This window comes from Triticum aestivum, chromosome 1B, assembly GCF_018294505.1.
Source record: "Triticum aestivum cultivar Chinese Spring chromosome 1B, IWGSC CS RefSeq v2.1, whole genome shotgun sequence".
Taxonomy (NCBI): Eukaryota; Viridiplantae; Streptophyta; class Magnoliopsida; order Poales; family Poaceae; genus Triticum; species Triticum aestivum.
In genome coordinates this window covers 54,232,612-54,243,837 of record NC_057795.1, presented here as the reverse complement: position 1 = coordinate 54,243,837, position 11,226 = coordinate 54,232,612, and the positions used below count along the sequence as shown (strand labels likewise).

The window sequence follows — 11,226 nt, the reverse complement described above, 5'->3', positions numbered from 1 at the left end:
TCAAAGTCTGGAGTTATAACTTAAAAAAAAAAAGAAATGTCGACGTGCAATTAGTTTTTGCCATAACAGAAGAAGTCCGGAGTTGTAATAAGTTATTAAAAATAAAAAGAGGTGCAATGCTCGTTAATTTGCTTCAAGCCTTTCGGAATAGTGTAAACTGCACTGCGCATAGCTCCATGCAGTCTACCATATTCCTGAAGGCTTGAAGGTAAGCAACGTGAGCATTGATCCTCTTCTTCATCGTCTCTGCACTCAGGGCTTATAAACCGCTCCTAGTCCCTCTCACTTCGCGAGGTGGGACTAAAAAACAGCTTGCCATAACCTCATTAGTAACGGTTCGTGGTACGAACCGGCACTAAATGGTGATGGTGGGGCCATAGCCTGACCGCAGGCTGACACAGCCTCTTTAGTACCGGTTCATGGCATGAACCGATACTAAAGGTTCGCCACGAACCGGTGCTATTGATCGCCGCCACGAACCGGCACTAGTGTACACATTAGTGCCGGCTGAAATTCCAACCGGCACTATTGTGCTTCACATTTGACCCTTTTTCTACTAGTGGACCAAGCACGGACATAAGAGAGGACACTTCTCTCTATTAATTAGCTAGCTAACACAATATATGAAACACCTAAATTAACCCCCCAAAACCCCAACCCTCCCCCCCCATTCAAAAAAAAATTCCAGCCACTGAAATGCTGACGCGTGGATGCCTTTTGGTCCCAGTTGGTGCCACCAACCGGGACCAAAGGCCCCCCTGCCTGGGCTCGGCGCACCGGCCACATGGAGGACTATCTGTCCCGGTTCGTGTTAGAACCGGGACTAAAGGGGGGAGGTATTAGTAACGACCCATTAGTCCTGTTTCATGAACCGGGACTAAAAGCCCTTACGAACCGGGACAAATGCCCCCTTTTCTATTAGTGACTGGTGACAAGCATCGAAGACCTTATGAAGTTATTGTGATGTACTAGCAACGAAGACCTTACATTGTGCTCCAAAAGCATGCATGCATCATTGACCCTTGTGACTTTGTGAGTCCTGATTCCTCAATGGAGCCTGGCGCAAGGTGTTGAACCAGGCAATCGAAGCTTGCAAAACGCGTGGTGCCATGGACTCACCGCAGCCTGTAACTACCAACTGAATCGATTTATGACCCGAAAGCTATACTTGACTGAATGTTTACTTGGCGGTGGAAACCACGTAATCGCGGTGCTACCTGCTTGTGGTCGTCACACCTCTGATTCCCCGGAGCCGGTTTAGAGGGGTGAAGTCGTCGAGCAATACGAACGTGGCCGAACTGACACGCTTATTGCAAGAGAAAACAATTCTGACACACACGCAAGAATTACACACAACGCAACAATGTTCAGGACCTTTTTCATACTTCCAATATGATTGTTCCTCACGAAGCACGTCTACAAATTTTAGAAATCGAATGGACAAAGATTATTTGGCTTCTGAAGATACATCTCCGTTGTTTCTTCTTTTTACATCTTCTTTGCAAGGATAGCTCTGACTTGCCGGAGGCACGCTTCTTTAAACTCCATCAGCCAGACAGCTGAGAGGCCTGTTACTTTCAGTCCTGGAAAATTTTGTCAGAAGTGTGTAACCTGACTTTCTCTATCAATCCTGTCCTTTTCCTGCCTCTTCTCTACTGACTGACGAATCAAACTGATCAGCATGACAGCGAGCAATGCCTGAAGACCTGATTAGATAGCAGTAAATTGTTAATGCTAGGCGTGGCCCTTGTATATGCACACGTATATGCGTATTAATCTTTAGCCACAGGTTTTAATCATGTGAATTGCATGCTTGTTCATGCTTTTCCACATAGCTGTCATGTCCACACAATAAACTCATTTGCAAAACTATTGATCTGTACCATCTATGCTAAAAATTGCTACTGTCGACACAAGGTAAAATGAGTTCAGAGTAGAATTGTACCATCTATGCTGAAAAATGCTGAAAATTGTTGAAGTCTGACAAATCTACTATCGGTGCTAGGGAAGTAGACTTGCATTTGTTCAGGCAAGATGACAAAGGAATTTAGTTCCTGGTAATTCTTTCTACATTTTTAATTGAATTATAAATCAAATCAAGTTCTGATAAGTGTGGACAAAAGACACCTAATCAATCTTCAACTATCCCTTTGGATCCCACGATACAGAAAGCCATAATAATAACTTCGAGAGATGCTAACGGACCACACAACACTCTACAGCAAATCACTGTAAACATATCAAGTGGCACAAAATGTGCTCAAGATTAATCAAGAAAGTGTACCTGGACCACAACGCAACAACCTTTCCTGAATTTGGCGAACTCCCATACCTTCAGAGAATAATATTTGAGCGAATTTGGTGGACTCCAATGTCTCAAAAAAAACACATAGGTCGTAAAGTTGTTTCCTAAGTGGCACAGATGCATATCAATGTGATGTCAAACATGCTTATGCAGCTCCATCTTTGCCATCCAGCTACTGTATATATAGATAGTTGCCATTCTCTTTGGGCATACTATTTCCATTTAGGGTGCATGTATTGAGTGTGAGTTGATCATTCAGTTACAATGGGTTGTTGCCTGCAAACACAAATTTTAGTACTTGTAATTCCATTGGTTCAGTAATTAGGCATCTTGCTTATTTGCATAGGTTGTTGTCACTGGCAATGACCATCCTACTCGAAATAGGCTTTCATCCCGCTTTATATATAAAGCAACAACCAAAGAAAGACCACAGCCGAATGATACAAGGTGGTGAGGTCGCCCTCTTACTAAGCCGATCCCAGAATAATCTGACCACGCAGAACGCACACAACTACGCTACCAACAGAGAACACAGGAAGATCTAAACATATCGCCACGCTACAATCTAGCACATCTAGGAAGATGATAAATGTGTCCATCATCAGCAATGCATCTGCTCGTAGCATGTCGCGGAAAATGCAGCAACGTATTGATGCTCCGAGGGCTGAATTTATTGTTATGACAGCTCAAATTGGTGCTATCAGGGTTTGAGAATGCAGCACTGGATCGGCGTATCGAGAAGTTGGCCACCCAAAATGGGAAGCTTCAGCTTTTATTGTATTTTCTTTTCATCATTCTTCTTAGTGGTGCTAGTGAAACTAGTAAGTAGAATATCTGTCTGAATCGTGGTCGCCTCCTCTGCTCGCTGCTGCCGGACTGGACTAACATATGTTAGGCTGGTTGGTTCTGTTGAGCCATGTAGACGTTGTAAAAAAAAGATTGCAAGTTGCCGAGGGGAAAGATCTTCATTTTGGGTATCATTATTTGGCTCAGAATTTTGAAATGATTCAACTAGTTCAAATGGCAAATGACCAAAAAGGCAAAGAAAACAAGGGCATGTGATTTATGGCGAACTAAATCAGGACATGTGATCTATGCATGAACGCAATATGATAAACGCAGTGCCAAAATAAAACAAAAAAGATGACTGATTGCATAAACTCAACAACAAAAAACAGTTAACCACCCTCTAAAAAAGAACTTAATCACAGAACTACCATACAAACATTCCTGCCAAAATGTCAGTCAAACAAACTAGAGTGAACCGGTACTTGGGCAATCTAATTGTTACATGACACTTTTTTACGGGAAACAGCAGGAGATCTATTTTTGCAATATAGAGGGGGGGTGTAAAGATTACAAAAGGTGACTAAGCAAAAAAAAAACACTCACACAACAGCCTTCTTGGGGAGCCGCATGCATGCATGACACTTCAAAGTTCAACATGATAGGATAGGGACGTTATCTCAAACAAACACATGCCAAATATATAATTGCTGACACTGTAGGATACCTATATCAATTCATATATTCTTTATGGCACCACAATAATCATGCAAATCTTGTAGCCTGATTTCATGAAGGGGCCTGGGAATGAACGCTGGGCGATTTCTATTTGTCAGTGCCTTATATACCTCCTGCATTGTTGGCCGGGCTTTGGGATTGACTTGCAGGCAAGCAAAGGCCACCAAGGTAACCAAAATGACATCCTTCTCCTCGTCAATAGTTGACGGTGTTGCGACACGTCGATCCAGAATATCATTGAACTTCCCCAGCTGCTCTGTTCGGCAAAAGAATGGAAGGAGCAGATCACCTGGGTGCTTTCCCATCAAAACTTCCAGCGCAACCACGCCGAAGCTGTACACGTCGCACTTCGCAGTCAACACCATGGTAGATGACAGCTCTGTAACAAGAAACAAAATCAGCTCTATATCAGATCAGAAATTATACTTCTCTCTTTCCGAATCACATTTCATAAAAAAAGAAAAAACTGGATTAAGTCCATGTAAGTACCAGGGGCTATGTAGCCACATGTGCCTGCAAAAATAGTGCTCCATCTTGAGTAACCATGCTTCAATTTCCTTGCCATGCGAAAGTCTAAAACATAAGCCTTATAATCGAGGTCCAGAAAAAGGTTGCTGCTTTTTATGTCGCGGTGCACGATTGGATCGCCGCAATCATGGTGCAAGTAGGAGAGAGCTTGAGCTACGTCCACCACAACAGAAACTCTCTTGGGCCAATCCAGCTCCTTTGCTAGCTCTTGCTCGTGCATAGTGGATGATAAGCTTCCCCTCTCGATAAGCTCATACACGAGGAATTTGTACTCGGAGTGGGAACAGAAGCCATAAAGCTTGACGATGCATCGGTGCCTGATTTTTGTCAACACTTCAATCTCGGCATGAAATGTTCCCTCGTCGTTGTATTCTTCCAATGACTGAAGGAGCTTGACGGCAAAGATAATCCCATCTTCAAGATGAACTCTGAAGACAGATCCGTATCCTCCAACAACAATGCAATATTTCTCATCAAAATTTTCTGTTGCGCTGATGATGTCTTCGAATGCAATCTTTCCATCAAAATTCCATATGGAAAGTATATCTCTAGACTTGCATTTGCTTGTAATTTTTACATCCTTTCTTCTCCAACAAACGATCGTGATGCTTACAATTGAGAGGCAAGCAAATGAAAAGGGTGCAAAAAGAGCAAGAAGTACCATACTTGGATTTTTCCTTTTTTGGTGTTCCATGTCGAGCTTCGGTTTTTTGCATGGAGTTAAGCCATACAAATCACCACATAAGCCCGTATTATGGTCAAGTAAGATCAAGGTGGCAGCGACAAATGCAACTCTGCCATCCAAATTATTATATGATAAATTCAGCTTCCATAGTTGGTAAGAAACAGAAAAAGTCGCTGGGATAGCACTGCTTAAATGGTTTTTACTCAAATTAAGCTCATTTAGGTTGGCATGATACCCAAATTATTGTGGTATCTGTCCTGTCAATAAGTTGTCTGATAGGAGTAACGACGATAAAGAGTGACAATGTCTAATCTGAGGTGGAATACTTCCTGAAAATTGATTTCTACTTAGATCCATATGTGAGAGAAGAACAAGAGATCCTAATTCTGGCGGTAACATTCCATTAAGCTGATTGGACTTAAGTGATAGTGTTCTCACAGAGATCAATTTCGAGAATGTCGAAGGGATGGAACCATTTATTTGATTGTTTGAAAGATCCAAGAATTCTAAACTTGTTAGATTTCCTATGCTTCCAATGGAACCCGTGATCTGGTTGTTGGAAAGATCTAGGTAATATAAATTCGTTAGATTTCCTATGCTTCCAATCGATCCATTAAGAATATTGAAGAATAGATCCAAGTTTTCGAGCTTGGCAAGAGCACCAATGCTTGATGGGATTCCGCCTGAGAGGTGGTTGTTACCAAGGTTCAAATAGACAAGATGGGGCAAATCTGCAAAGTGGAGAGGCTCATAAAATTCCCTAGTCCTCCTACTTTACTAGGCATGGTAGAAACAAGTTTCACTAAAAGAGATCGATGGAGGTTAGTTTAGTAAAATTACGTAGGGATGTTGGGATAGATCCATTCAGATTATTGCTAGACAGATCCAAGTATTCGAGCTTGGCAAGAGCACCAATGCTTGATGGGATTCCGCCCGAGAGGAGGTTGTTGTCAAGGTTCAAATTGTTAAGATGGGGCAAATCTGCAAAGTGGAGAGGCTCATAAAATTTCCTAGTCTTGCTACTGTACCAATCATTGTAGGAAAAAATAGTAGTAAAAGAGATCTATAGAGGTTAGTGTAGTACAATCACCTAGGGATGTTGGGATATATCCGTTCATGTCATTCCCGGACAGATCCAAGTTTTCGAGCTTGGCAAGAGCACCAATGCTTGATGGGATTCCACCTGAGAGGTGGTTGTTACCAAGGTTCAAATGGACAAGATGGGGCAAGTCTGCAAAGTGGAGAGGCTCATTAAATTCCCTAGTATTCCTACTGTACGAGGCATGGCATAAAAAATTGTAGTAAAAGAGATAGATGGAGGATAGTTTGGTACAGTTACCTATGGGATGTGGGATAGATCCATGAAGATGGTTGTCGGATATATCCAGGTATTTGAGCTTCACGAGAGTGCCAATGCTTGATGGGATTGGGCCCGAGAGATTGTTGTGATTGACGTACAGATGGACAAGATGGGGCAAGTCTGCAAAGTGGAGAGCCTCATCAAATTCCCTAGTCTTCCTAATGTACTAGGCAGGGCAGAAAAACAATTGTAGTAAGAGAGATCGACGGAGGATAGTTTTGTATAGTTACCTATGGAATGCATGATAGACCCATTAAGATCGTTGCTAGATAGATCCAGGTATTCGAGCATCACGAGAGTACCAATGCTTGATGGGATTAGGCCCAAGAGATTGTTGTAATTGAGGTCCAGATGAACAAGAAGGGGTAAGTCTGCAAAGTGGAGAGGCTCGTCAAATTTCCTAGTGTTCCTACTGTACTAGGCATGGTAGAAAAAAATTGTAGTAAGAGAGATCGTTGAAGGTTAGTTTAGTACGATTACCTAGGGATTTTGGGATGAATCCATGAAGATAGTTGCGAGATAGATCCAGGTATTCGAGCTTCGTGACAGTGCCCTTGCTTGATGGGATTGGGCCTCTGAGATTGTTGTAAAAGAAGTCTAGATGGACAAGATGAGGCAAGTCTTCAAAGTGGAGCCTATCCAGCCTGCCTTCAAGGCCAAACTTCACAAGCGAAATGTTGGACACAACTAGGGCGGCATCACCCTGGTCACCGCCACGAGGCAGCACCGCGTTGCTGCAGGTAACACCGGTCCAGTAGTCACAGGGGCTGGTTCCCTTTGTCCATGAGTCCAAATGATAGATTTCTCTTATGTATAGGCCAGCTTTCCATCGGAGAAGTGCATCTGCTTGCCGATCTAGCGACGGATGCGTTGAATTTGAGGTACTCCTACAAGAAAGGCGTGGCAAGGCAAGCAAGAGCAGTAGCAGCTCCAAGGCAAGGAGAAGGCTCATGTTGTGCAGGTCTAGTTCGTAAGTGAAGCTCCAAAGCACACACATTACATGCATGGATATATGGTCCGCTAATTGTATAGGCTAGATTTCCATTGAGAAGTGCCTCAGCCTGCCGATCCAGTGACGAATGCATGGACTTTGAGGCAGAAGTAAGGCGTGGCAAGGCGAGCAGAAAGAGCAGCAGCTCCAAGGCAAGGAGAAGGCTCATGTTGTGCAGGTTTAGTTCATAAGTGAAGCTCCAGAGCACACATACTACATATAGTCCGCTGATGTAGTTGATAGTTCTAAAGAAAGTGATTGGGAGCCTTGCCGTGTAGCCCGGGATGCTCGGCCAGATTGTGGAGCTGATTCCCGCAAGGACAGCATGCAAGACCTTATCACATTCTTCTCCACACAACGCGCGGTGCAATGGAACCACTAAAACTTGCAAAACGCGTGGTGCACCATTACGCTTGCAAAGGGCCTTGTCTTGCTGCACCATTCCCTTACAACGCGTGATTCCACAAGCTGTGATTACCTGAATTGACTGAATTTGAGTAAGCCGCGTAATCGCCGTGCTACCTGCTTGTGGTTCCCCTGCTGCCGTTGATTGTTCTAAAGAAAGTGATTGCAGGCTTGCCGTGTAGCCCATGCTCGGACAGATTATGGACAGATTGTGAACCATTTCTGAGACCTGACTAGAGCCCGACTGTGGGTGCACTGGCGGTCTAAGAACTTGCACTGTGGGTGCACTGGCGGTTTAAGAACTTGCACTGTGAGTGCACTTAAGTCACACAACTTGCAAACCAGAAAAACCCATCACAGAACTTGCGTTGCGGGTGCAATCAAGTCACACATGCCAGCTGAACCGCGCCGACGCCCGGTTTTTTCTGTACTTTTGCAGAAAAGTCCTCCCCGATATTGTTTGAGGGCCGTATTGCAAAGTCGCCAGATTTATAACCGAATCGGATCCTAGTTCCCAAATCGAAACAAAATCCCTAGCTCTCGTTGCCTCTCACATCTTCTGGCGATGCTGAAAGATAGGCGGCGGCAGCGGGAACTCGAGCGCTGGCGGCGTTCCTTCTGGCAAGAGTTGGTCCTCCTCCCTCACTGGAAGTAGCCGTGGTGCCGCCATCATCGTAGCGGAGTATGACAGGCATGGGCGGCAGCGAGGAGAGCGTGGCACTGGCTAGCCGTGCCGCCGTAGGCGTCGGCGATGGCAGGTCTTCGGCCACCGCCATGGCATGGCCTCGTATCCGGGACTTGCGCATGTTTCTGCAAGAGGTGTGGCAGCGGGGCAAGCCAGAGATGCGGTCGGAGTGCAGGCGGGTTGTCGTCGCTCACACTGCTGGCATGGCGGCACTCGAGCGAGATTTCTATGGCCGTGTCCTGTACGCCACCATCATTGGACAGTCGCGGGGCGTGGTGACGCCGGAGGCACTAGCCGTGACGATGGAGTCTCACTGTGCTGTCCAACGGACGACAACCAAGGTGGAGGTCACTTTCCCACCATTCCATTTTTTCATTCGCTTTGACTTGACGGATGATTGCACTCGTGTGGTGCACGCGCCGGAGCAGCTTCGTTGTTGTGGCAGCAGCATTTCTTTTCAGTGTTGGTCAAGCTTCTCGCGTGGCAAGCTGGGGAAGCTCGAGTACAAGACGTTGCTGAGTTTGGAGGGGCTCCCGGAGGAGGCTTGGGATGCACACACCGTCAACCTGGTGCTCACCGGTGTCGACGGCGAGCTCATCGACATGCTCCCAGCCACCGACAAGTGGGTGTTGCCGGTCACCTCATGGTTGCGCAACCCTTCTAGTGTGCCAAAGGTGCTCACCGTGTCTGTTCCTGCACCTCCTACGGAGCTATGAAAGCCAGACTCCGACGACAAGAATGCACATTCACCGCTGGCTCCAAATTCTCCCACAGAGCGTGCAACCGTAGATGTTCCGGTGATTATGCATGTCAAAGAGGTCGTCGCGACCGTGGCCCATTGCTAACTGAAGGCTTGCCTGCACAATTTCTCCCCGACAAAGATGAAGACCTTACCCGCAAGCATACTTTCAGCACATGGCACGGCAATATAGATGGCAGACCCTGTTTAACTTGCCTTGTGAGGGAGTGTATCGCTTCGTCCCGTCCGCTCCCGCGAGCGGCTGGGCGAAGCCCTAGGCGCCGCCGGCCCTAGCCCTCCCCTTCCTCTCCTTCCCTTCGCCGCCGCCGGAGGGCGCGGCCGGGCAAAGCCTGGTCCGCGTCGGCGGTGGCGGGGCTCTCTTCCCTCCTGGCTTGGCGGCGCGCTGCACGGGACGCGATGGTCGGCGGGAGCGCCGTGCTCGGCGTGGGGCGCGGCGGCGGCGAGGCGCGCCGGCGGCGTGGGCTGGCGTGCTGGCGGCGGTGGCTGCGCGGGCTAGGTGGGGCGTGCCTGTGCGTGGTCGGCGGGGCTCGGCCTCTCGATCCAGATCCGGATCGGGTCCGTCCGGCGGGCTGCACGTGGGCGGCGCGGGCCGTGGCGGCGGGGTGGCGCGGCTGGAGGTCATCGGCGCGCCGGTACGTGGAGCTGCGGGGGCAGCGAGCGGCTGGTGCGGGCGTTCATGGCGGCGGGCGGATCTGGCGTGGCGGCAGGTGCGACGAGGCAGGGCGTCGGTGGCGGGCTCCGGTGGCCTGGGCCGGCTCCTGGCTTGGCGCTGAGGTGGTGCGGGTCGCGGGCGACATGGATCTGTGGTCGACCGCCCCTGCCCTGGCTTCGGGCGGGTGGGGGTGACGACGCAGTGGTGGTGGCTGGCGGGGCGTGTTGGTCGAGTCTTCGTCAGATCCTCCCTGGTCTGGCGCTCGGACGTCGACGGACGGCGCGAGGAGGCATCTCCGGTGAGCTTCCATGGCTGCAGCTGCGGGTTGATTTGGTCTCCCTCGTCGGCGGGCTCGCGGTTGCCGATGGCCTCGCGGAGATGTGTGTCAGCTACCATGGTGGGGCGACATGGGGGTCCTCCTTCTCCCCCTTTCCCCGTGTTCGGCGGGGAGCTTGGTTGGAGGGATGGGTGGCCTTGATGCGGTCGCGTCACCTGTCGCCGGCACGATTTGCCGGTCCGGATTCGTCCGCTCCCCTTTCTCCCCCTTTCCTCGGCCATGGGCGGGTTGGCACAGGTTTACCAGCGGAGCGTCTGCGGGTGGTTCCGTCGGTCGAGGGCCATCGGTTGGTCCAAAGTTGGGGCCTTGGTGTTGGTCTCGGGGTTGTCTGGTTGCAGGGCGGCGCCTCTGGCGGCGGGAGGCGCGACGTTCGTGGGCGGAGCGTGCGTCTCAGGTGCGGGCAGGCAAACATGGCCGTGTGGGTGGCGTGGTTGCGGGCGGACGACGGAGTTCAGGTTCATCGATGGGGTGTGAGTGCCGGGGTACACCACTTGTCCAGTTCTTTGACTGGCCGATGGTGGCGGTGGCCGTTGCCGCCGTACCCTTCCTGAAGGCTCCGTCGCGACATTCACACGCTTGTCGTCTTGCTCCGGGTGAAAACCTGATCTTCGCTGATCGGGCGGTGGCGGCTACCCATGGTCGTATCCTTCTTGGAGGCACCGCTTTGGAGGTCTGGCTTCGTTTTGGTCCGGTTCACCTCTCTATTGGTTGTCGGTGGGGTGGTGTATCGGTGCATGGCACCTGTATCTTGCCTTGGGTGTGTGCGGTGTGTGCGTTGTTCGGTATCTCGGATGTACTCGGTGATGTTTGCTTTATAATATAAAGCGGGGGAAAACCCTTTTTCGGCAATATAGATGGCACTGGCCCTAGTTAATATGGACAAGCTTAATTGAGAAGCACTGGAGTGGAGTACTTATCAATTATGTTATGTATTGTCAGTTTGGTCATTGTAATTTGAACTAGTTGAACTTGTACCCTGTTATGTTAACTTCAT

General features: G+C 48.7%; 1 pseudogene; it reads right to left on the bottom strand.

Annotated features, from left to right (window-relative positions):
• LOC123076939 (probable leucine-rich repeat receptor-like protein kinase At1g35710) overlaps positions 1-7,354 on the bottom strand; it is a 39,409-nt pseudogene extending 32,055 nt beyond the window's left edge.
• Positions 7,355-11,226: the final 3,872 nt, after the last annotated feature.